General features: G+C 42.6%; 1 protein-coding gene across 11 annotated transcripts in view; it reads left to right on the forward strand.

The window, feature by feature from the left end:
* The first annotated feature begins 386 nt into the window (after positions 1-386).
* ppfia2 (PTPRF interacting protein alpha 2) overlaps positions 387-22,438 on the forward strand; it is a 285,017-nt gene continuing 262,965 nt past the window's right edge. For 10 of the 11 annotated variants that reach the window (XR_013789017.1, XM_079494692.1, XM_079494700.1 and 7 more), the window contains exons 1-2: positions 387-442; positions 735-830. The gene's annotated coding sequence lies outside the window, so the exon portion shown is untranslated. The remainder of the gene's footprint in view (positions 443-734; positions 831-22,438) is intronic. The other variant, XM_079494694.1, reaches the window with a different exon arrangement.

The raw sequence follows: 22,438 nt of genomic DNA on the forward strand, positions 1-22,438 counted from the left end.
GAGCCCAAAACTATCATGCAGTACATGCACACACACACACACACACACACACACACACACACACACACACACACACACACACACACACACACACACACACACACACACACACACACACACACACACACACACACACACACACACACACACACACACACACACACACACACACACACACACACACACACACTCTCTCTTTCAGAATTCACCATTAAACTGCAGACAACAAATTACCGGATTCGGGCACCGTGGTAACCAAGAAGGGAAGTCCTACTTCCTCCAGCAGAGGGAGCAATACATCACAGTAGGCGGAGAACTCCCCTGGCTGACAAGTCTCGCCTCGCGCGAGTCGCACTCATAGTCGCACTGCGCGCCACTTTCAAACTATCTTCTGAGTTCTGACTGACTGACCGACTCCTCTCCACTCATGATGAACTAATGAGTGAGTGAGAACATGTGCTTTTCAGTGTCAAGAGGTGTTTTTTTGTTGTTTTCTTTAAGCCTACTCTAGTCTGCCTATAATAATATTAACATTTGGTGCAGCCAGTCTGTCATTTTGTCAGCTGAGCGCCAATTAGCCTACACACACAAGTTGACACAACAGCTAGGTTGCATGTCTGCATGGGTAGTGCGGCAGGCATGCTACGCGCGCGTGTGTGTGTGTGTGTGTGACAAATATATCACAATATACACTTATACAGTAAGCTTGTCCATAATAACTAATATCCTTTTAGCATGTCCATTTGGAGGAAAGCTGCTACAACAACAGCAGGACATGATGCAGAGCTCGGAGATGGCGAGAAGATTCAAGAGTCAGCTGAGTCACACAGGTGAGGTGAATCATGGCTTTATTAATCAATTTGAGGAACTGCTAATATTGCAGTGCATGCACCTGCGGGCGGTGTGGTGTGTGGGGTCTTGCAGCACCTGCCCCTTTTCCCTTATCAAGAAGAGCATTTTAATAATGACTTTGCTATAGGCTTATAATAATTAGTTATACAATGTAATACATTGAGCTGGCTGCTGTCTGTCAGTTTTTAACTGATGATGTGATGCAGTGTTGCAGCTGCAACTACTCATGGTGTTTGATTCACTGATTGATACTCCCCCATCAATACATTGTTTCTTAAATATAGATTAATAAATAATTATATAAATATACAGTAGTATAGCCTACACAGAATATTATGGGAACAACCATGTTTCTGCATACCTTACCTAGCCCTTGTGTTACATTGTGCCACACACTGCAGTATTTCTTGAAGGACCATACTGCAGTCAATGATTATGTGTTACTGTCTATTCACAGCTTCTGTCATATAGACATTAGACAATATCATATAGTGGCATGAAATGCATATTCGGTATTTGGTTCGGTTGATTTTAGAGTCAAAACCGAATAGTCACAGAACCTTTTGTAACCTACTGTTTTGTTGTGATGACATGATCAAAGCATGTGGTTTTTAAGTGGTGGGCCTCAGGTCATCCTAGGGGCTAGAACAGGGGTGCCCACACTTTTATGACGTGAGATCTACTTTCAAAATGACCAGCTCAACAAGATCTACCCACTGAAAAAATAAGTGTACCATTGCTGAAAATAGTTTCAATATATAATGTACCTGGGGGGGGGGGGGGGGGGGGGGGGGGCTTTGGAATAGGGAGAAAATATGACAGGCAGTTTGCTGTCAAAATATTTCCTCCCTGTATTTAACTTAAACGCCCAATGCATTCTCAATGGCAATAGCACAAACTTTGGCATGCTACTAGTCCTACATACTTACACCTAGAAACCCCATTCAAACCTATTTAGGTTCATCTTACGGTGGACATGTTTGCCTGAAAATAAATCTTTGAAATGTTTCATAGTTTTAGAAATATAGTGCTTTCAAATTTGAGAAATGTATAATGGGGCTCAATGGCAGCTCTATGGCACGTCAAAAAATTACTTTCACCTAGAAACTCTATTCACACATTTTATAATTCAGCTTCCTGTGGAGACACATGCTGGAACTTTTTACTTTGAAATTATTTGTAGTTTCTGAGTTATTTAACTTAAACGCCCAATGCATTCTCAATGGCAATAGCACAAACTTTGGCATGCTACTAGTCCTACAATGTAGGACTTTCCCTGGACCTTCTAGCCGCTAGAAGGTCCAGGGAAAGGCCTACATACTCTCCAAGAGTTGGGAAAGAACATATCAAGAGAGTGGAGTGGTAGGCCCTTGGATTGACCAGTGGATGCAATGTACCCCACTTTGAGGTGTCACGTTTTAGGCCTAGATTTAGGGTAGGATTGAACCAGTCGCACTGTAGCCATACAAAGGCCTAGGGTTCCCAGATTGTAAAATGTTGTTCCTCCATCTTGGGAGAGTATGTAGGCCTTTCAGTGGACCTCCTAGCCACTAAGATGACCACAGGCCCACCACTTAAAGACCACATGTTAGGGTGCCCAAATCTGCAGTTAGGTGGTCAAATTACCTGAAACTGAAGCAATTCAGTAAAGGTCAACGCTTCCTCATGGGGTCATTTTAGGGCCTAGGACCACCAGTAAAGGGTAAAATACTGTTCTCGGTTGTGGGAACAACATATCCAATGATGAGGACCCCAGGCCCAAAGATGTCCCCCTGGCAACTGTTTCAACTTTGGGTCAGCCTACATGTAAAAGTGCCCAAAGTTGAAAGAAGGTTGTCAAATGAACTGAAACTGAGGCAATGGTGTAATTATGCCCACATCTGAAGTTAGGTGGTCTAATGAACTGAAACTGAAGCAATTCAGTAAAGGTCAACGCTTCCTCATGGGGTCATTTTAGGGCCTAGGACCTCCAGTAAAGGGTAAAATACTCTTCTTGGTTGTGGGAACAACATATCCAACGATGAGGACCCCATGCCCAAAGATGTCCCCCTTGCAACTGTTTCAACTTTGGGTCAGCCTACATGTAAAAGTGCCCAAAGTTGAAGGGCAGAGCTTCAACTTCAGCTACCCAGTACCCAAGGTTGAAGCCCTTCAACTTTGGGCAGATCTACAAGCTCGTAGTGCGGCACCGAGTGCCACGCTACGAGCTTGTAGATCTGCTATTTTTCAGTGGGGTACATTTAATCACTGGTCCTGGGTCAATCCAAGGGCCTACCACTCCACTCTCTTGATATGTTGTTCCCCAACTCTTGGAGAGTATTTAGGCCTTTTACTGGAGGTCCCAGCCCCTAAAATGACCCAGGAGGAAGCGTTGACCTTTACTGAATTGCTTCAGTTTGAGTTCATTTGAGCACCTAAATTCAGATTTGGGCACCGTAGCATGTGGTTTTTAAGTGGTGGGCCTCGGGTCATCCTAGGGGCTAGAACAGGGGTGCCCACACTTTTATGACGTGAGATCTACTTTCAAAATGCATGTCAAACTGGGGGTCCTTGAAATTAAACGGGTTGAAAATTACTGCTAGAGCCATAAAAAATCTTCTTATTGGGGTCTCTGGCATGTCTTTTCAAATGGGGGTCCGCCGTCCGCGGGCTAATGAGTGTCAATTTGGGGGTCCTTGACATGAAAAGGTTTGGGAACCACTGCACTATAGGACAACGGTTCTCAAGCGTTTTATTTGCAAGGACACCCATAATCGAGTGTACACATTGAACCTTAACCACTTGACAATGGTCAGCTTTATTTCAGCTGACAGAATAAAGCGGGAGATATGAGGGAATGGCATTAGTGAGTCTACAATAAAGGTGCTATGACAGCAATGGTACAAAAACTGGTAAAACCAAAAAAACGATATGTAATAGTAATTATATTCGGCTATTTGGTTTTCGGCCAACTGTTTCCTATATAATCGGTATTCGGTTTCGGCCAAGAATTTCCCATTCGTGCATCCCTACTTGATTTCTTTAGTTTGCATTTGTTAAGCTTTTCTCCATCATTACCAATACCTGAATAGTTGAATCAATGTTGACTAACCATCATAGCGTGCTGCTGGTTAAGATGTCATGGATGTTTGAATAAATCTTTTTCCATGGACTGGAGAAAAATATTTATTTGGTTAGACCTTTCAAATCAGTCCACACCTTAATTAATTTAATGCAATGATAACATAACTTTGACAAAAATAAAATGAAAGTGCCATAAAGTTCAGTATTGGATTAGTGTAGTCTCCCGTTCTACTCTATATAAAGGACTATAGACAAAATTACTAAACAGGAGATTCAGGTTTCCATCTGTGACACATTACTGTGACACATTACTTATCAATACATTGATGTATTGTTTTTATTTGATTGTATTGCTGTTGCTATATGTTTTTTCTTGACTTGTACAGCACTTTGGTTGATGATAGTCGTTTTTAAATGTGCTTTATACATAAAGTTTGATTTGATTTGATTTGATATCCCTAAACGTTTTAGCCTTTTTTACTGTTTTGAAAAACATTTTTGAATGGTTCAAATAGCCGATGTCACGACTCACAAGGTGTCGATGTAGATCGACACGTTGAACAATTTTTAAACGTTTTTCAAAATAGTAAAAAATAAGAAGTTTATGGATAATTAAGGGGTAAGGCACTGACGAAGATAGGGCCCCTAGATTCCATGTTGTGGGTCGATGACATACGTGTATGGTCTTGGTACAGTCATTTATCACGCATTTACAGACACATATAGTATGTCCTACAGTAGACCACAGTCCAGTCTGGGACTCAATGATAAATTACAGCTTGCTTGAGCACCAGGGGTGCCAGATGTCATATGGCAGAACCGTGGTTTCGGGGAAGCAACAAAACACTCCTCGTTTAATTGTACGCTGGGATTCAGCGTGGGTATTGATTCTTTCACAGAGCTGTAAAACAAGGCAATTGTGATCCCTGTATATGGCTTTAAATGCAGTAGTGTGAAGCAGGATTCTGCAATGAATGGTTCTAATTCAAACTTCAAACCTGAAGGAGGTTGCAGGAGTATGTGGTGTAAAGCACATTTTCAGTATTATGTATGTATCTAATTTTTTTTAATTAACAAAAAAACAATCTTCATTTGTTCATGTAAATTGGAAAAACTGTCCTCCCATTTGTGAAATCAGTTGACATCACAAACTCTGCGTATACAAACCATGGTAGTGTGGCAAACACTGATGAACTTTGTTTGGATAAATGCCATGAGAGGCACAAGTGTACATAGATCTTAAGGATCACGACAGACTATAATAAAGTTAAACATACACGGTTAAGATCATGTTTCCTTTGGCATGGCACTAGTCAAGTAATGTTTCAATGCACCAGATTCCGGATTCAGAGGAAGTCACCATCGTGGCATTTTGAAGTTGCCGTAATTATGTTTGGGCCGATGTGGTTTGTTCAGTTGGTTTCTTGTATCCTGCGTGTGGGCTAAGGCCTGCCAGACAAAAACAACGGTTTTGCAAGGCGGATACACACACACACACTCTAATCTGTGATATCTGCCCTCTGAAAGAGGTTTATTGAAGTGTTGTTGGAGCAGATGGATGCATGAGAGTGCTCTTATTCCATTCATTTGGACAGTGGCTGACCCAGCAGATCGTCATGATGGATGACAATTGCAGGCATCTCTCACTCCCCGCCGGGCCAGCCGTCTGGGCTGCCTTCCAGCTCAGCGGGAGTGAATCACCTCACCTCCGCCCTGCAGCCCATGACGTCTGGTTGGCCGGCACTCACAGCTCGCCTTATCAGCTGCTGCATGGGTAAATCACAGCTCCCAAGTTACTAGAGAGAGAGAGAGAGAGAGAGAGAGAGAGAGAGAGAGAGAGAGAGGCTCCTGTGAATGGACGGGGGACAGGGCAGTCATTTCAGTCTGGATTAGACCCCAAAAGAAAACCCCTTCCAGCTTAAAGCAGGGTTCTTCTGTCCAGAATACCAATGAGCCTGCCAGCTCTTTCAATAACGTTTTACTCTGGCAAGCCACCGTTGGCAGACCTTTTGATCTAAAGTATAGATTAAACACACACACCTTATTGCATCCATCACTGCTTTGGGCCAATCGTGTGTAATATGAAGAGTTTCACTACAAAATTAGATTTGCACTGCAGAAGATGGCAGCTACCGAGGGGCAACGAAGGCCATGGCCTGTCGTTGCCCCTCAGTTTGGCCTCGTTCCCTTCTAAAAAATGGCATGCCCTGAGGCCAGTATAGTGGCCTTAATGCCCCAGCTGACTGTACCACTTTCTCCTTTGTCTCTTTCTTGTCATGTAAACACCAGTGTATCTTTCTTGTCATGTAAACATGACATCATTCTTTTGCTGAGATTCTGAATTCTTAGTCCCCATGTTTAAACTTTAAACCAATCCAGTGACTTTGATTGGTGCAGGGCTAAGCATGGATCAGATCATAATGTATTTTATTTATTTATTTATTTAATTAATTGCAGATATTGAATCTACACATAGACTACCCCCCCCCCCCCCCCCCCCCCCCTTAAATTTAACACATTCTTTCCATGGACTAAAACCTTGTTTTTTTTCTATATGATAAAAAAAAAGTGCATATGGCAGGCCTTGTTGACGGATTTGGAAGAGATTTTGAAGGTCGGGTTCCAAAAATGAACCAGTATTTAATGTGTAAAATCCATGATATTTACATTGGAATGAATGAGCCCGGCTGGAAAGTGTCCAAGTGGGAGTGTCTAAGTGGGAGAGGCTGGGTCGTAGCTATAGGTGAAACTCACCTCATGTATTTAATATTTATAAGTTTCTCTCCCCACATCAAATTCTATACATTCCCACAGAGGCTTGAGAGACCTTTTGTGCCACTCGATATAACAGCTTCATCATGTATATGCACCGGTGGGCCCGGTATGAGGCGTGTTAGGTGCCAACAGTTGAAGGTCCCCTGATTTGCATTCTTCAGAGAATAATATTCTCTCTTACAGAGTCCCATATTGCCGCACAGCTTGTTGAAAGAGATGCTTGAAGGCCTGGGAGGACAGGGATGAAGCTGTGATGAGAACCTGATGCGTGATTGATTGTGGCACTTTATTACCTAAAGGGGCGTGTTTGGCTCATCTCAATGTGCTCAATCAATGTAAATCTGTCCAGTCCAGGAATTTATGTCCTGGCAGATAGACTGCCTTTCTTTGCCACTTTGCATTGATCCGGTGAGGTTGTGACATAGACAGGGACACAATTTCAATCCACTGATGCTCGACATGATTACTAACAGACATAATATACTAGCTCTGGTCCATAGCTCTAATGCCTTTGCATTAGAGCTATGCTACTCTCGTCTTCCTGCGCTCGCATGAAATGTAGACCAGCCTCTCGACTGTAGCGAAAATAAAAATAAAGTTTTCGCCACTCACCAATACAAAGGCGGCTTGTGTTATTAGAAAGCCTACTTTCCGCAGTGGACGCACTCTGAGACCCCCACCACACGTATAAAATGCACTTTTTTGCCAGAAAGGGATTATTTTTCACCGGAAGGACAAATCTGTCTATGGGGTTTTCTCTTGGCAATATCGGTAGAGGGCGCAGTGGAGTAACTAAAAGTATTTTTCTTCCGGTGAAAAACAAATCCGTTTCTGGCCAAAAAGTGCATTTTATACGTGTGATGGGGGGCTCAGAGTGCATCCACCGCGGAAAATAGGCTTTCCAATAACACAAGCCGCCTTTGTGTTGGCGAGTAGGGAAAGCGATTTTTATTTTTGCTACAGTCGAGAGGCTGGTCTGCATTTCATGCAAGCGCAGGAAGACGAGAGTAGCATTGCTCTAATGCAAAGGCATTAGAGCTAATACTATACAGTAGGAGTAGGCAACCTCTCCAACATTGGCACAGGGGTGGGTCATCATCACTGGCATACGTTTGAGAGAGAGGTTCTTTCTTATTCAAAAAAGGTTTAGTCAGTTAAATATTAAGTCCACTCACATATATGTACAAATGACATCCTGCACATTCATTCTACATTCATTCAAACTGATAACTAATGTCTAATGATCATTACATCCTGATGTGAAAGAACATATTTCTAAAGCAGTAAAAACTAATGGTTGTTATGCTATGTTATGTATACTGTAGATGGATAATCAAAATTCAGTTGGAAATATTACACTGTGATGTGGTGTCATAATGTTGATATGGCACACTGACTAACAAGACAATGAAAAAACATGGCACTTAATGTAAAAAATGTTGCCGACCCTTTTTCTTATTGAATTATGTCTCCACAGATAGCTATTCAGTTTATCCCATTGTGGACGGGAACCCCTGTTGGTGTTTAAGCATTATGTTATACTTTAGCTATTGAAAATAATAATAATAATAAAATAGCAGATCTACAAGCTCATAGAGCGGCACCGAGTGCCGCGCTACGAGCTTGTAGGTCTGCTATTTTTGAAAAATCGTGAAAATGTGGCACAAATCTTTGAATATATATTCTTTCAGAGCGAACGTTTTTAACTCAAATCTTTGCTTCTGGGAGGTCCCTGGAAAATATATATATTTTCAGATGGGGGTCGGCGGCCAAATACAGATAATCCTTGACATGAAATTGTTCAGCACCACTGACATAGAAACATATAGAAAACTGGGTTAATGAAGCTCTATAGCCTATTTGTCAATGTATCAGACCCACCACTGTGCTGTGCCAGTGGGCTCCTTTCTGGAGAAAAAAAACAAAAACCAAAAAACGCTACACTGACCAAAGGCTTAGGCTGAGAAGCAGTTGCTAGGAGACCGCCTCCTCCCTTCCCACTGGATGTCAGGCAGCCCATTGTAAAAGTGTGTGTGTGTGTGTGTGTGTGTGTGTGTGTGTGTGTGTGTGTGTGTGTGTGTGTGTGTGTGTGTGTGTGTGTGTGTGTGTGTGTGTGTGTGTGTGTGTGTGTGTGTGTGTGTGTGTGTGTGTGTGTGTGTGTGTGTGTGTGTGTGTGTGTGTGTGTGTGTGTGTGTGTGTGTGTGTGTGTGTGTGTGTTAATTCCATGTCTGTTTTTTGGAGAGAATTCATTCATACACAATTCATTATACTGACCCGAGGTAACTAAAGGTTACTTACTATACATTCATATTTGGGACACCTGACTTAAGGTCCTTGCAGACTGGACCCTTTTTGGGGGAAAACGGCGGAAAAACTATTTTTTCTTATCGGCTCTGCAAAAACACGATTCTATCGCCTATATATCTCAACGGCAGCACCGTATCTTGATTACATTAACTGGTACCAGAGGTTGAATTATCCATCATTTGGAGGCTGGAGTGCCACGGAAGGCTGTTTATGAAATATGTTTGTGCTGTTGAAGAATCTTTTCTTAAAGAGGCCAGAGAACAGTGTTGTACATAATCAAAACACACATTTCATAACATAGATTAAATCTCATGTTCTTCTCCGGTACGGCAGGTGGCCCGACACGGATTACAATCTCATAGAGACTGTACATAACTCTTGGACACAACACGTGTGATGTGGCGTATTTCTTTAACAGGGATTGTCACTGAGGTTAGCTTGGTCTGACTTATACAAAAAAGGTACGCGTGCGCATGCGTGCGTGCGTGCGTGCGTGCGTGCGTGCGTGTGTGCGTGCGTGTGTGCGTGCGTGCGTGTGTGTGTGTGTGTGTGTGACTGACTGTGTGTGTCTGGAAATGCATGTGTGTACATGTGAGAAGTCTGTATGCTTGAGTATGTGTTTGTACATTTAAATCTATTAAGTCTATTTGAATGAGCATATTAAGGACATTCTCTGGTCCCATATATTTTGGCAATAAACAAAAGCTTGGAGGAACAAAGACTGCAGAAGCAGACAACCCGCAATACTCCAAATAAGAAGAGTATATTCTTGTAGGTGCAAAGCTCAGAAATACAAAATTGAACGAATGCGTTCGGTGGGCTTCAGTGGGCCTTCCTCAGCGCTGTTTTGTTTATTGCTCAGATAGGGACGAGAGAATGTACTTAATATGCTCATAAAAATCTGTTGTCTCGTCAGAGTTAATAAAACGAAAAGGACATTTGTTGTGTGCTGGCACGTCCTTCTTTCAATAAACAAAAGCTTCCAATGATTTCCATAAGATCAGTACTGTCGTAGTTGGATCAAGACCATAAGAGCTCAAACCGCAACTGCCATTGGGGATAATGGTTCATTGCAAGTAGTTTCATGTTGCAAGGAGTTACATGGTGACTCATTGGTGCGGTGTGGGCTTTAGGAGGAACAGATCATTCTTAATTGTTTTATTTCATCTCTCTCCATTTCGCTCCTTTTTGGCTCCCCCTTGCATACGATGCATACTTGCAGGACGATGCATAGTACACTTTTAGTGCTGAAATTAAATCAGTTTCGGGAGAGGTCCCTGAACCGCATTTATTCCGTCACTAATAGTGTAATATGCAGCGTTGTGCTTTAGCCTGAACAAATTAAACTCCACGTACTCACTTGTTTTATATGAGACTCTGAACATTAAAAATATAATGTGTTTGTATATACACATTATACAGTAGCCTATAGCAAATGGAGTTACGTTGATATAACTAAGACAAAGTCATATTGTGGCGTCAGATCCAAATCCCTAGTTAGTGCAAATTATTTATAACCAGATTATGTTTAAGTCTCAGATCATTGACGTGAATGCACATTGATTGACAGCTATACTGTTCCCAGATGCATGCATTTGCCAAAGCAGTGTGTAGATTACTTTCACAAAGTGCGTTTTTTTATGTGTTTAGCACTTGCCGACCCGTTATGTCACAAAATTCACCAACACTATCACAGACCTCTCTTTTAAGCAGACCAATGGTGCAACTTCATCTGTCACTCAGTGACAGACTCAAGGACATTTACTTTAATGGTGCTGGAGTCACTGTTGTAGTCGCCAAAAAGAAATTCACTAATCGGAAGAAAACACACCATTAAGAAAGTTTAAGGGATTTTATTGGAATGAATGAGGGAGGGAGGGTTCCAGAGGGGGTCACCGACCCTGGAGTCTTTGGTCAGGAGGTCTTGTGACTGTCACCTCCAGCAGGAACCTGAGAAGTGGGAGAGGGAGAAAGAGTCAGAGAAAAAAGATGGTTTTGTTTTGATCGGTTGTTCCACTTTAGCGATGCCGATAAGGCTAGAAATTGACAAAGAGGGGAGCAGGGAAAAGTGCTACTATGGAGGTGAATGGGGTGGAGGTGGGATGCAAGAAGCCTGTAGGGAAGTAGGCAAGCAGCTTGTGTGTGACGCAGCGAGACGGGTGAAGCATGGAGGATTCTGGGTGGTTTTGGGCGGGTATAAATAGGGCCAGGTAGATTGGCATGGAGGGTGGAGAGCGGCGTGAAGGGCAGGGTTAAGGTGTGTTTCTCCACCTCCTCTGTCGTTACCAACTCCATGTGTTAGGGTTAGACTCTCTCAGTGGTACAAAATGCCTTTGAGGGATTTTCACAGTTTTGCAGATGGACAAAATCTCAAAACCTATATGCAGTTTAAAACTCATAATCCCATAATCCTGCACGGTATAGCTCTGTTGGCTGCTTTAAAATACCATGTGGAAATATACAGTATGGGGTTATCAGGTAATTGGCTCAATTGCGACTGTAGCTCAGGAGGTAGAGCAGGTCGTCCAATGATCCATGGGTCGGCGGTTCAAATCCCGGCTCCTCCTGTCTACATGCCGAAGTGTCCTTGGGCAAGACACTGAACCCCAAATTGCTCCCAATGTGCTGGTTGGTAGTTGGTACCTTGCATGGCTTCCGCTGCAATCGGTGTATGTGTGTGTGTGTGTGAATGGGTGAATGTATTGCACTATGTAAAGCGCCTTGGATAAAGGCGCTATATAAATGCTCCATTTACCATTTACCATTTAATTGCTGTCACAGGTGTGGAATTGAAAATCCTAAGTGACCTTTATCTGCATCATCAGTGCAACGGGTCACCCTCTGACAACTGCAGGGGAAGACTTTTAAACCCCCCCAAATGAAAGACATCTTTCTTCTTGCCAACATCGATGGATTCACCCCCATGCCTTCCTCTGACTGAGGATGCTTCGAACAGAAAGACATGCATAATTTATGGAGCAGCAAAGCATGAAAGAAAAATTTAAATGAGGACTCGCGTGTCTGAGGTGAACAGACTTTGCTATACTCTCCTCTTCTATTCTAGTGACGATATGTACATTGCATTACGGTATAGCCTGGTGAGAGGTTTGTGATGTTTGGAGGCACACATTGACAGCTACATTAAGGTTGGTTGAGGAACATGTACAGTATTTGGTCAAATTACAGCCTTTTAAGAAATTCTACCACACTATGCTAATTGATTCAATAAGCTCTGTGGGCATTACAGATGCAGATCGTTGCAGTTATTGACAATCAGCTTGGCTGCTGCAGCTGACCCTTTGTTCTGCATTATGTTCTGCTGTTACTGAGGAACGGGGTGATCTTCTCCATTCTCCAAACTCTTATACCAAAGCTATGTGTGTGGGTGGGTGGCTGGGTGGCTGGGTGGGGTGTGCCTACAGTGACAGTACAGTACAGTACAGTACAGTACAGTACAGTAGAGGGTACAGTAGAGGGACCCCCCCCACACGGTAAAGGTGGCCTTACACTAGCCGATTTTTTTCAATCTGAAATCTGATAGCACCACACACTACAGGATAATCGGAGCGGGGCAGAGCAAATATCAAACATTCTTGATGTTGATCGGGCCGATCCCGATCGTGCTTTGAGCGGTCGGGCACCCCCCCGAGCGTCAAAAATGCCCGATTATCGGCTAGTGTAAGGCCACCTTAACTCTCATTTCTCAACCGTTTCGGACGAGGGGTGGCTTGCCGGAATCGGGCCGGCACCCTGGGTGCGTTCCTGTGGGTCTGGAACTCCCCCCCATGCCCCACCCCGAGGACCCCCACACGGAGTTGGACCACTCACTTCACACAGGTGTGATTTTTTACTCTGTGGCAAGTGGCTATGGCCTAATTTAGCCCAATGAGTGTTTTTGAGTGCAAAACTAATGCATGGATTCAGATTCAGAATCATGAAAAACCTATTTGCCTATAGGGGCCTATATGTTTTTAATCGTACTCCAACTTTCAACCCCTGAATTTACCATGATCCACAATTTATATAATACTCTATTTGTAATATGTTATTTGGATGAACCTGGAAAACCTTGAACGATTACTTTTGCAATTTATTTTGGCTTTTAGCTTAGATTGACTGGCCTAATAGCCTTATCTGCAGAGTATAGGAAGTAATCATCATCATCATTTTTCGACCGCGGTCGAGATCGTGGATTTCACAATATCATGCCAGACTTCCCGGTCCTTCATTGCCATCCCCAGTTCCTGCTTACTGATGCCTGTGTCCCTAGCGATGACATCAGGGAACGACAGTTTTCTACCTCTGGTAGAATAAAGTAATAGCAAAGCCTGAACGCCATTGATCAAATAATATGCACACTTGTATTCACATTTTATGAATGAAATGTTCATGGCCGTCCATACTTTGAAAACCTGGGCTCTATAATGTCACAAATGTGCATTAGGAGTGCCTTACCACTTAACATTAGCCTATATTATCCGGAGGATTCTATAGGCATGCAGTTTAGAATTGCAAATCTCATCTGGAATTCATGTGTTTGCTGATTAATGCAAGGAATAAGATATGATCGGGAAATGGCCCTAAGCCATTATTCAGAATCAGATGGGTGTGTCGTGTGTGTGTGTGTGTGTGTGTGTGTGTGTGTGTGTGTGTGTGTGTGTGTGTGCGTGCGCATGCGTGCGTGCGCGCGTGCGTGCGTGCGCGAAAGAGCAAGTAGTAGGTGTGGTGGTGCTGAGGGCATGAGCATGTGGGGCTGTATAGTTTTGTATTTATTTAGCATGTCGTTTTTCCTAATAAAGTTTGTTTCTGTTTTATAAAGCGAGTAGGCCTACTCAGAAATGCGTGTATAAATTACATGTATTATTAAACACTGCAAACACAGCAAACACTAGAAATGTGTATACTTTGTTTTTTCACTTACTTTCACCACTGCTCACTCTCTGTAAGAGGTATCACTTGATTACACGTCTGTACTCATTTAGGATGCATGTATGTATATGTACTGAGTTACAGTTTAGGCAGGGCTTCACTCTCATTTCATGCCTGAGGGCTCTGGCTAATTAGCCTTTTCGTTTAATTCCAAACTTTTCCAATCTTCAGAAGACTTAATCAGCCAGCCTGCGTGTGTTATTTATACGTCCCACAGAGAGAGCTAAATATAGAGAGGCTGGTGTCAATGCCAGTGGAAGGGGATGTGCTTTTAACATTCACTGAGTGGGGGAATGGAGGCTCCTTTGGTGTAATTATTTGAGAAATGTTTGCAGATGACTCAACCAGTTACATAGCTCATTAATTAATTAAGTCTCTGAGTCATTCATTTGTTCATTATTCAGTTCTTAATTTGCTTCCTCATTTGTCCACTCTTGCATTCAGATTATTTGTGTGTGTGTGTGTGTGTGTGTGTGTGTGTGACTGTGTGTGTGTGTGTGTGTGTGTGTGTGTGTGTGTGTGTGTGTGTGTGTGTGTGTGTGTGTGTGTGTGTGTGTGTGTGTGTGTGTGTGTGTGTGTGTGTGTGTGTGTGTGTGTGTGTGTGTGTGTGTGTGTGTGTGTGTGTGTGTGTGCGTGTGCGCGCGTGTGTGCGTGTGTGCGTGCGTGCGCCTAATGGATCGATGGCTCTCTAGAGGGAGACAGTCCCCACTCCTTGGTATCCAAAGCTTTTCTTTCCTTAAACAGACCAGCCTGCGGCAAAGAAAACTCCCCATCACTCCAAACGCTGCATGCTTCCAGTGGTGGAAACTGGAAAGTAACTACTTTTATACTGTACTAGAGTAAAATGTTGAGGTTTTTGTACTTTACTTAAGTATTTCCAATTCCCCATACTTTTACTTCTACTCCACTACATCTCAGATCCAAATATTGTACTTTTTAGTACTCCACTACATTTATTTGAAAACGTTAGTTACTACTAGTTACTTTGTAGATTTTGATTATTACAAAGGGTATCTTTGAAAAACAAAGAGAAGGTACCGCACACTGTCAGACACCCTTTTTAATGCTCTATTGCCCTACGCACCTGTCACTAGCCTTCTGAGGTGTGCATCAGCCTTTTGCTAAAAAAGATTATTATTACAAAACATGCATTAAACACTTCAGTTATACCTTTCGGCCATTTGAAAATAGCCCATCTACAAGCTCACAAGGTCATTGTGAGCTCGTAGATCTACTATTTTCTAAATATTTGTATGAAAACTTGAAGTGGGACGTTCTGCATAACGTAGGCTACTTTGTATACGTTTGGTACTTTAAGTAAATTTTGATGCCAATACCTTTGTACTTTTACTCAAGTACATTGAGTACTTTTTCCTCGTGGCTCTTCTCCCCCTTACACATAACCAATAAGCTCTGTGAGGGGCAGGCACCTTTTTTCTGTTTGTCTAAGCAGCCTGTAACCTCACTACACCAGACGATTACAACCTCAGACCTGGCCTCGTCTCTTATTCCAGTGGTTCCCAAACCTTTTCATGTCAAGGACCCCGAAATCGAAAATATTCATAAGAGAAGATTTTTACGGCTCTAGCAGTTTAATTTCAAGGACCCCCAGTTTTACATGCATTTAGGCTACGGTCCCTCATTTGATGGGATTTCTATCTCTGAGACCCCAATTTATATTGTAAAATCAAAGTTCAAATCAAACTGAGAGTGTACAAATGGAACCAAATGGACCTGTTAGGGTCCATTTGTACACTCAGAGTTACAGACCCATAAGGGTCCATTTGGTTCGGGGACCCCCTGGAACTCTCTCAAGGACCCCTGGGGGTCCCCGGACCCCACTTTGGGAACCACTGTCTTATTCTATTAATAAACCCCAGAGATCCTTATCGTTAGTACCTCATCTCATTCTCAGTATCACTTTTCTATCCTGAATACACCGGCCTCAGCCTGTATCCTATATCCAGTCCAGCACTGGTGTGATTTGCTGGTTTTCCAGTCTCCCAGGACCCTCTGTGTATCCTGCATGCACTGACTGTCTCCTGAATTATTAATCCCTTCCGCCTATCTGGCGATGCCCTATGCACCACCACTTTACCTTTGCAATAGAGCAGTGGTTTTCAACCCTCTTAATTTCAAGGCCCATTATTTATTCTGCATTTGAGCTACAGTCCTACAGACCACGATTCGATGAGATTTTGCCTCTCAGACCCAACACTTAAAATATTTTGTTGTCTTTGGATAAGGTGTTGTCCACATTTCCATGCTGTGATGTGGTACCATTAGGCAGAGATTAACAGGCAAACATTGATCAAAATAACAATCCTTCTACATTCTCTAATAGACTTGTAAATTAAGCAATGCACATGTTTAACAATAATGTAATTCTTGAGAGGTCAATTTGGTTTCATTTGACACTCTCAAGAGTTCAATATCTATAAGGGTCCATTTGGTTACCAACTCTCCATCTTTTGGCTGGGGACCACCTGGAACCACTGGTGGTCTCCGGACCAGTGGTTGAGAACCACTGGTGGTCTCCGGACCAGTGGTTGAGAACCACTGGTGGTCTCCGGACCAGTGGTTGAGAACCACTGGTGGTCTCCGGACCAGTGGTTGAGAACCACTGCAATAGAGAATGTGCACTGCAGTACAGGACACAGGGGGAAATGGTGCATTATTTGTTCAGCATTTGAGCCGCGGACCACCATTCGATGAGATTTAGCCTCTCAGACCCATAACTAAAGAATTTTCTTATCGTTGGATAGGATTTTGTCCACTATTCCATTCTCTAATTATGTAGACTTCTTGTATATTAAGTAATGATTTAACTCTTGAGAGTGTAAAATGAAACTGCTGGCATTTGGTTTCATTTTACACTCTCAAAAGTTAAATAACTAATATTTGGTTACAACCTCTCCATCATAGAGCACCGGAGTCCTGATGTAACTTGCTCATCCCCTCGATTCTCCTGGTTCACGGAAGTCATTTCTCTATGGAGAATAACATGGGCTCATCTTAAAATCGTTTCATGTAAGCGTTGTGGTCCAAAAATAAACAAGCTGTCTCGGAAGGTTAGGTTCTTAAGAGCGTGAAACCATTGTCAGGGAAGGTGTCTCTGTATCGTTTGCGACAGTCAGTCACTCATATATGATACAGTCTGCTTCTAGCGAAAATAATTAATTCAGTAGCAGTAACAATAGCGTTTTCTCTCAGTCAGTTGATTCTTTATATCCATATTTTTCAGACACAGGTGATCTAAAATCCCCCTATGGGGATTATAATGCTAATAAAAAGTACATGAACCCGTGGATTTGCGGCCTCTACCGATATTGATGTCAGACTTCGGTGCTCTATTTAGCTGGGGACCACCTGGAACCCCCTCAAGGACCACTGGTGGTCCCCGGGCCACTGATTTAGAATGAAAACTACTGATATAGAATGATTGTCTGCCAATAAGATATCAATGCATGTTTGTATGTATATCCATATTTGCCATAATGTAGTCTTGATTAAGCACACAAGGATACATTATCCATAGTATACTTAATAAGCGCCACCACCCACACCCAGCACATACACATGCACACACATACAAGATTGAATAGGGCACAATATACCATTTTATGAAAGGTATATGGGTAACTATGTCATCCTCCTCCACAAGCAGTTTTCCCCATACCAAAAAGGACAAGTGGCTCACTAAGGAGATCATTCCTTTGTAACGTCAGGATCACTGCAGGTGAGAGTACAAGGCCCTTTGACATTGGTCCCCATAAAAATGTTATGCGATCCCATCGATCAAATGTCTTCTGTAGAGAGGGATAAGAGACCTTGAGGGGAGGCCACTTATCTGTCTGAGAGATCGGCAGCCATCTTGGACATCCCTCATAAACAGGATTCATTGCATTATAGGAAGATGTCTGATATACCGGTATGCATGATGGCCTGGGTGTCTCGGATATGGGCCATGACGCAGATTTGGATTTCCTGTCCACCGGTGGCAGCGGTGGCAGCGGTGGCCGAACGGATAGCGGAGCGGTCTTGATACCGGAAGGTCGCCAGTTCGAATCAGCTGTCCGACACGTTAAAATGACCACCGCTGAAGTGCCCTTGAACAAGGCATTGAACCACTACGATGAAATGTGTTCTATGAGCAGGGCCTGGCTGGAAACAAGTTCTTGAGCTTAGCCCAGATAGCCTGGGTAAATATAGTAATCATTTCATTTAATTTCATTTCCCTTATAATTTTGACGGGTTTTCACCTCACATCTACACCAACAAACTATTTAGAACAAAAAAATATATATACTTTATTATTGTCCAAATACGAAATACTGTGTTCATTCATGAACCCACTAAAGCAGTGGTTTTTAACCACTGGTCTGGGGACCACCAGTGGTTGAAAACCACTTGAGGGGGTTCCAGGTGGTCCCCAGCTAAATGATGAAGAGTTGATAACCAAATGGCCCTTTATAGATCTTTAACTCTTAAGAGCGTGAAACCAAATGGACCCGTAATTTGTTAAATTATTGTTATCTTCATTACTTAATTTATAAGAAGTCTACACAATTAGAGAAGTTCATAAGAGTTATTACTTGCGCAAGCAGAGTGCGTAAGTACTGCGATCGGCTGGGTATGTATGTATGTGTGTGTGTGTGTGTGTGTGTGTACAGTATTTATGTTGGGGTAAGAATGGTGGTCCCTTATTGGCCGGTGGACGTAACTAAGGTACGTTTCAAGGTCTAAAGGATTTAGAACAGCAGTTGTAAATTAGACATTAGTTAGTAGCAGTACTTGCGCGCTCTGCTTGCGCACAAGTAGGCCATGTATGGCCTACTTGTGTGCAAGACGCAAGTTGGCACCTCGACAGAGTGCATTTCTAGTTTTGTTATTTTTATCAACGTTTGCCTGTTAAGTACGTGTTAAGTATCTCTCTGCCACGTCAATACAGCATGGAATCGTGGACAAAATCTAAATCTCAAATGGTGGTCCTTGGTTCAAATGCCGAATAAATAATGGTCCTTGATATGAAAAGGGTTGAAAACCACTGCACTAAAGAAGAAGGCTCTGCCTCATCTGCAAGTGAGGCTGTATCTCTGCCTCATCTGCAAGTGAGGCTGTATCTCTCTCAAGGGTAACAGCCCAGTCCTTGACGAACTCCGAGACATCCCCGTTGTCTTTCCTGCGAGTCCACCGCTGAGACAGTAATTGGAAATTCCCCAGTCGACATGGGAAAATGGGGGAGGGGGTGTCTGTCTGGCAACGTGGGGCATTGTCCTTAGTGGAGCAGATTACTGAAACGATCGTTCACTTGATGGTACAAGCACCAAATTTGGCACACAAGTGCTTCAGAACCTACTCTCTCAGAAAAGTACGTTGTCCACTTGAAAAAACTAAATGGCCACCATTTTTCAAGATGGCCGCCTTTCAAAATGGTTTTAAACAGTGTTTGAACTATAGTTTGATTGAATAATCCTATTGTGATGGCCTATACATCGAAATGTATGTTTCTGAGTATGATAAATCCAATTCTGCATTTAGCAAATCAAAATTATTGAATATTATGATGATACAATGGGAATTAAACAAAAAGCTGGGGCAGATTAAGTCAATATTCCATAAGAATCTTTCACTTGGTGGTACAAGCACCACATTTGGCACACATGATGTCCAGGATGTACTTTCTATGAAAAGCACGTTATCCAGCTGAAAATCCAAGATGGCTGCCAGTTTTCAAGATGGCCGCCTCGTCAAATGCAAAAAAACAAAACAACAAAAAGGTTTTCGAAGTAAAATTGTGTTAATGATCCAAACATCAACATGAATGTATTCTGATTGTAAGAACTCAATAGTGTTGGAATTGAATTCCAATATGGCCGCCAGTTTGCAAGATGCAGCTATTACGTGACTCAAAATTTGCGTTTTCGGAAGCTGTCTGATCATAGATATTGTTGAAGGGCAACATCATTCATTGATCATGCATTGAAATGCTGTGGTCAAGCTCTATTGGTTTGTATTTTTTTTATTATATAAGAGTGATGTCAAAGCACAACCAGGAACACACTGGTGACATCACTGCTGTTAGACTCAGCATGGGGTTCAGTGCTGTAGTTGTGGTTTACTAACTGTTGTAGTGTACTCACTGTAGTTTGTTGTATTCTTTAGTGTCCTAATGCTAATTAGCCCCTGTATATATCTCCACTAGAAGTTTAGTTAGTTGTAGTATTGTAGTTAGATAGCCGCACCTGAATTGACAAGATGTGCCACCGTGGGAGAGCTGAGACAAGGGTAACGGAACTTCAGTTACATGGATGGTGTACAGATCGTACAGGACTTAAAAGGAACTGGATGAACGGTCGTGCTAGGTGTAGGGCACCAGATGCTTGAACCTAGATCAAGGTTCAAGGTTGGACTTTATTGTTACTTTATTGTTACTGTCCTGTACACATCTTGTGTACAGGACAGGTACATAAGAGTAAAACTTATTTTAGTTTGGCTTCCTTACAGACAATGCAGCGGCATAGATGGCAAACAACAAAAAACACAGCAAGCACAGCAAACGAAGGGATAGAATAAAGAGTGCTAGAAAAATAGTAACATATACATGTGCATGTTTTCCCTGTTGTAGCAAAGTTAGGTAAACTTTCGCCCCGGTTCTTATCAGTTCGTTCATGTATCTGATTGTTTGCGGAAAGAAGCTTATTTGCAGTCTATTTCCAGTGGCTTTGAGACTGAAAACGTTTTCCATGTGGCAGCATCCGCAAGCATCTCTGCGGTTGGGATGGCTTGGGTCCCTCATAAGTCCACGAGCTTTGCTGACACAACGATCGTCATACAGGGCTTCGATGGGGGGAGATCACATCCACTGCACTCTTTGAATTTTTGCATGTCCATCACCAGGATCATTCTGAATTTCAGCTGCTCTCTTAGTGGAAAACTGGAGTTTCCGTTGCTAAACATTTGGCCGACAATTTTGGTACTTTTTGGTACTAACTAACTTTGTACTGTTTTGCTTCAATGTATCTTCACTGCCACCTCCATCATCCAATCTGGATGAGTCTAGCATGATGGGCACGACCGTTATCACTGTATCGGATAGGCAAAATCAACCGTTATCAGCACCTTGGAATACGGCCAATATGGCCATACTGGCATACTCACCCTTGGCTGAACGTGTCATTTCCAACTCTATTGTCGGCGCATGGAAACTAGGGGCTACTATACTATCCTCTGCCTATCGGGACGTAACTCGGACGGTGCTGAGTCGGGTCTGGTGGCCGTCGCAACGCTCAGCACGTTGTCTCACGTGGCTCAAGGCCACCAGACACAGCACGCCTCCGTCATTGACATCAGTGACACAAAAATACCATTATCACCCGTCACAATAGGTGATAATGACATACTGAAACAGTGAGTATGCCAGTATGGCCATATTGGCCGTATAAAGGTGCTGATAACGGAGGATTTCGCCTATCCAATACAGAGATAACGGTCGAATGGGGTGGAAATACGGGGAGACTTCAACTCCTCTTTCGTATCTGTTTGACACACTTCCTCCAATCAGTTTTAGTAGCGAACATCTTGTGTTATACGGTTAAAGGCTGAGGGTATATATCCTTTTACCACCCAACCGTACAAAGCACATTGAAATATGGGATGCATCTAGGTTCAAGCATCTGGTGCCCTACACCTAGCCCGACCATTCATCCAGTGCAAGTCCTGTGCGATCTGTACACCATCCAGGTAACTGAATCCCTGTTACCCTTGTCTCAGCTCTCCCATGCTGACACATATTAGATAGCATTTAGGACACTAAAGTATACTACAAACTACAGTGAGTACACCACTACAACAGTTAGTAAACCACAACTACCTCTAGTACGCTACAAGCATACACTGAACCCCATGCTCATGCTCCATGAGTCTCACAGCAGTGATGTCACCAGTGTGTCCTGGTTGTGCTTTGACATAACTCTTATATACAAAATTACAAACCAATAGAGCTTGATCACAGCATTTCAATTAATGATGTTGCCCTTCAACAATATCGGTGATCAGAAGGCTTCCAAAAACGCTAATTTTGAGTTGCGTAATAGCCGCCATCTTGAAAACTGGCGGCCATATTGGAATTAAATAATTGACACCATTGAGTTCTTCCAGTCAGAATACATTCATTTTGATGTTTGGATCAATGTGTGGATCACACATTTCTGTTCAGTAAAGTTATACGTATTTATTTGACGAGGTGGCCATCTTGAAAACTGGTGGCCATCTTGGATTTTCAGCTGGATAACGTACTTTTCTTAGAAAGTACATCCTGGACATCATTTGTGCCAAATCTGGTGCTTGTACCACCAAGTGAAGGATTATTATGGAATATGGACTTAATATGCCCCACTTTATCGTTTAATTCCCATTGTATCATCATAATATTAAATAGTTTTGATGTTCTAAATGCAGAATTGGATTTATCATACTCAGAAACATATATTTCGATGTATAGGCCATCAAA

This window comes from Electrona antarctica (genome assembly GCF_951216825.1).
Source record: "Electrona antarctica genome assembly, chromosome: 23".
Lineage (NCBI taxonomy): Eukaryota > Metazoa > Chordata > Actinopteri > Myctophiformes > Myctophidae > Electrona > Electrona antarctica.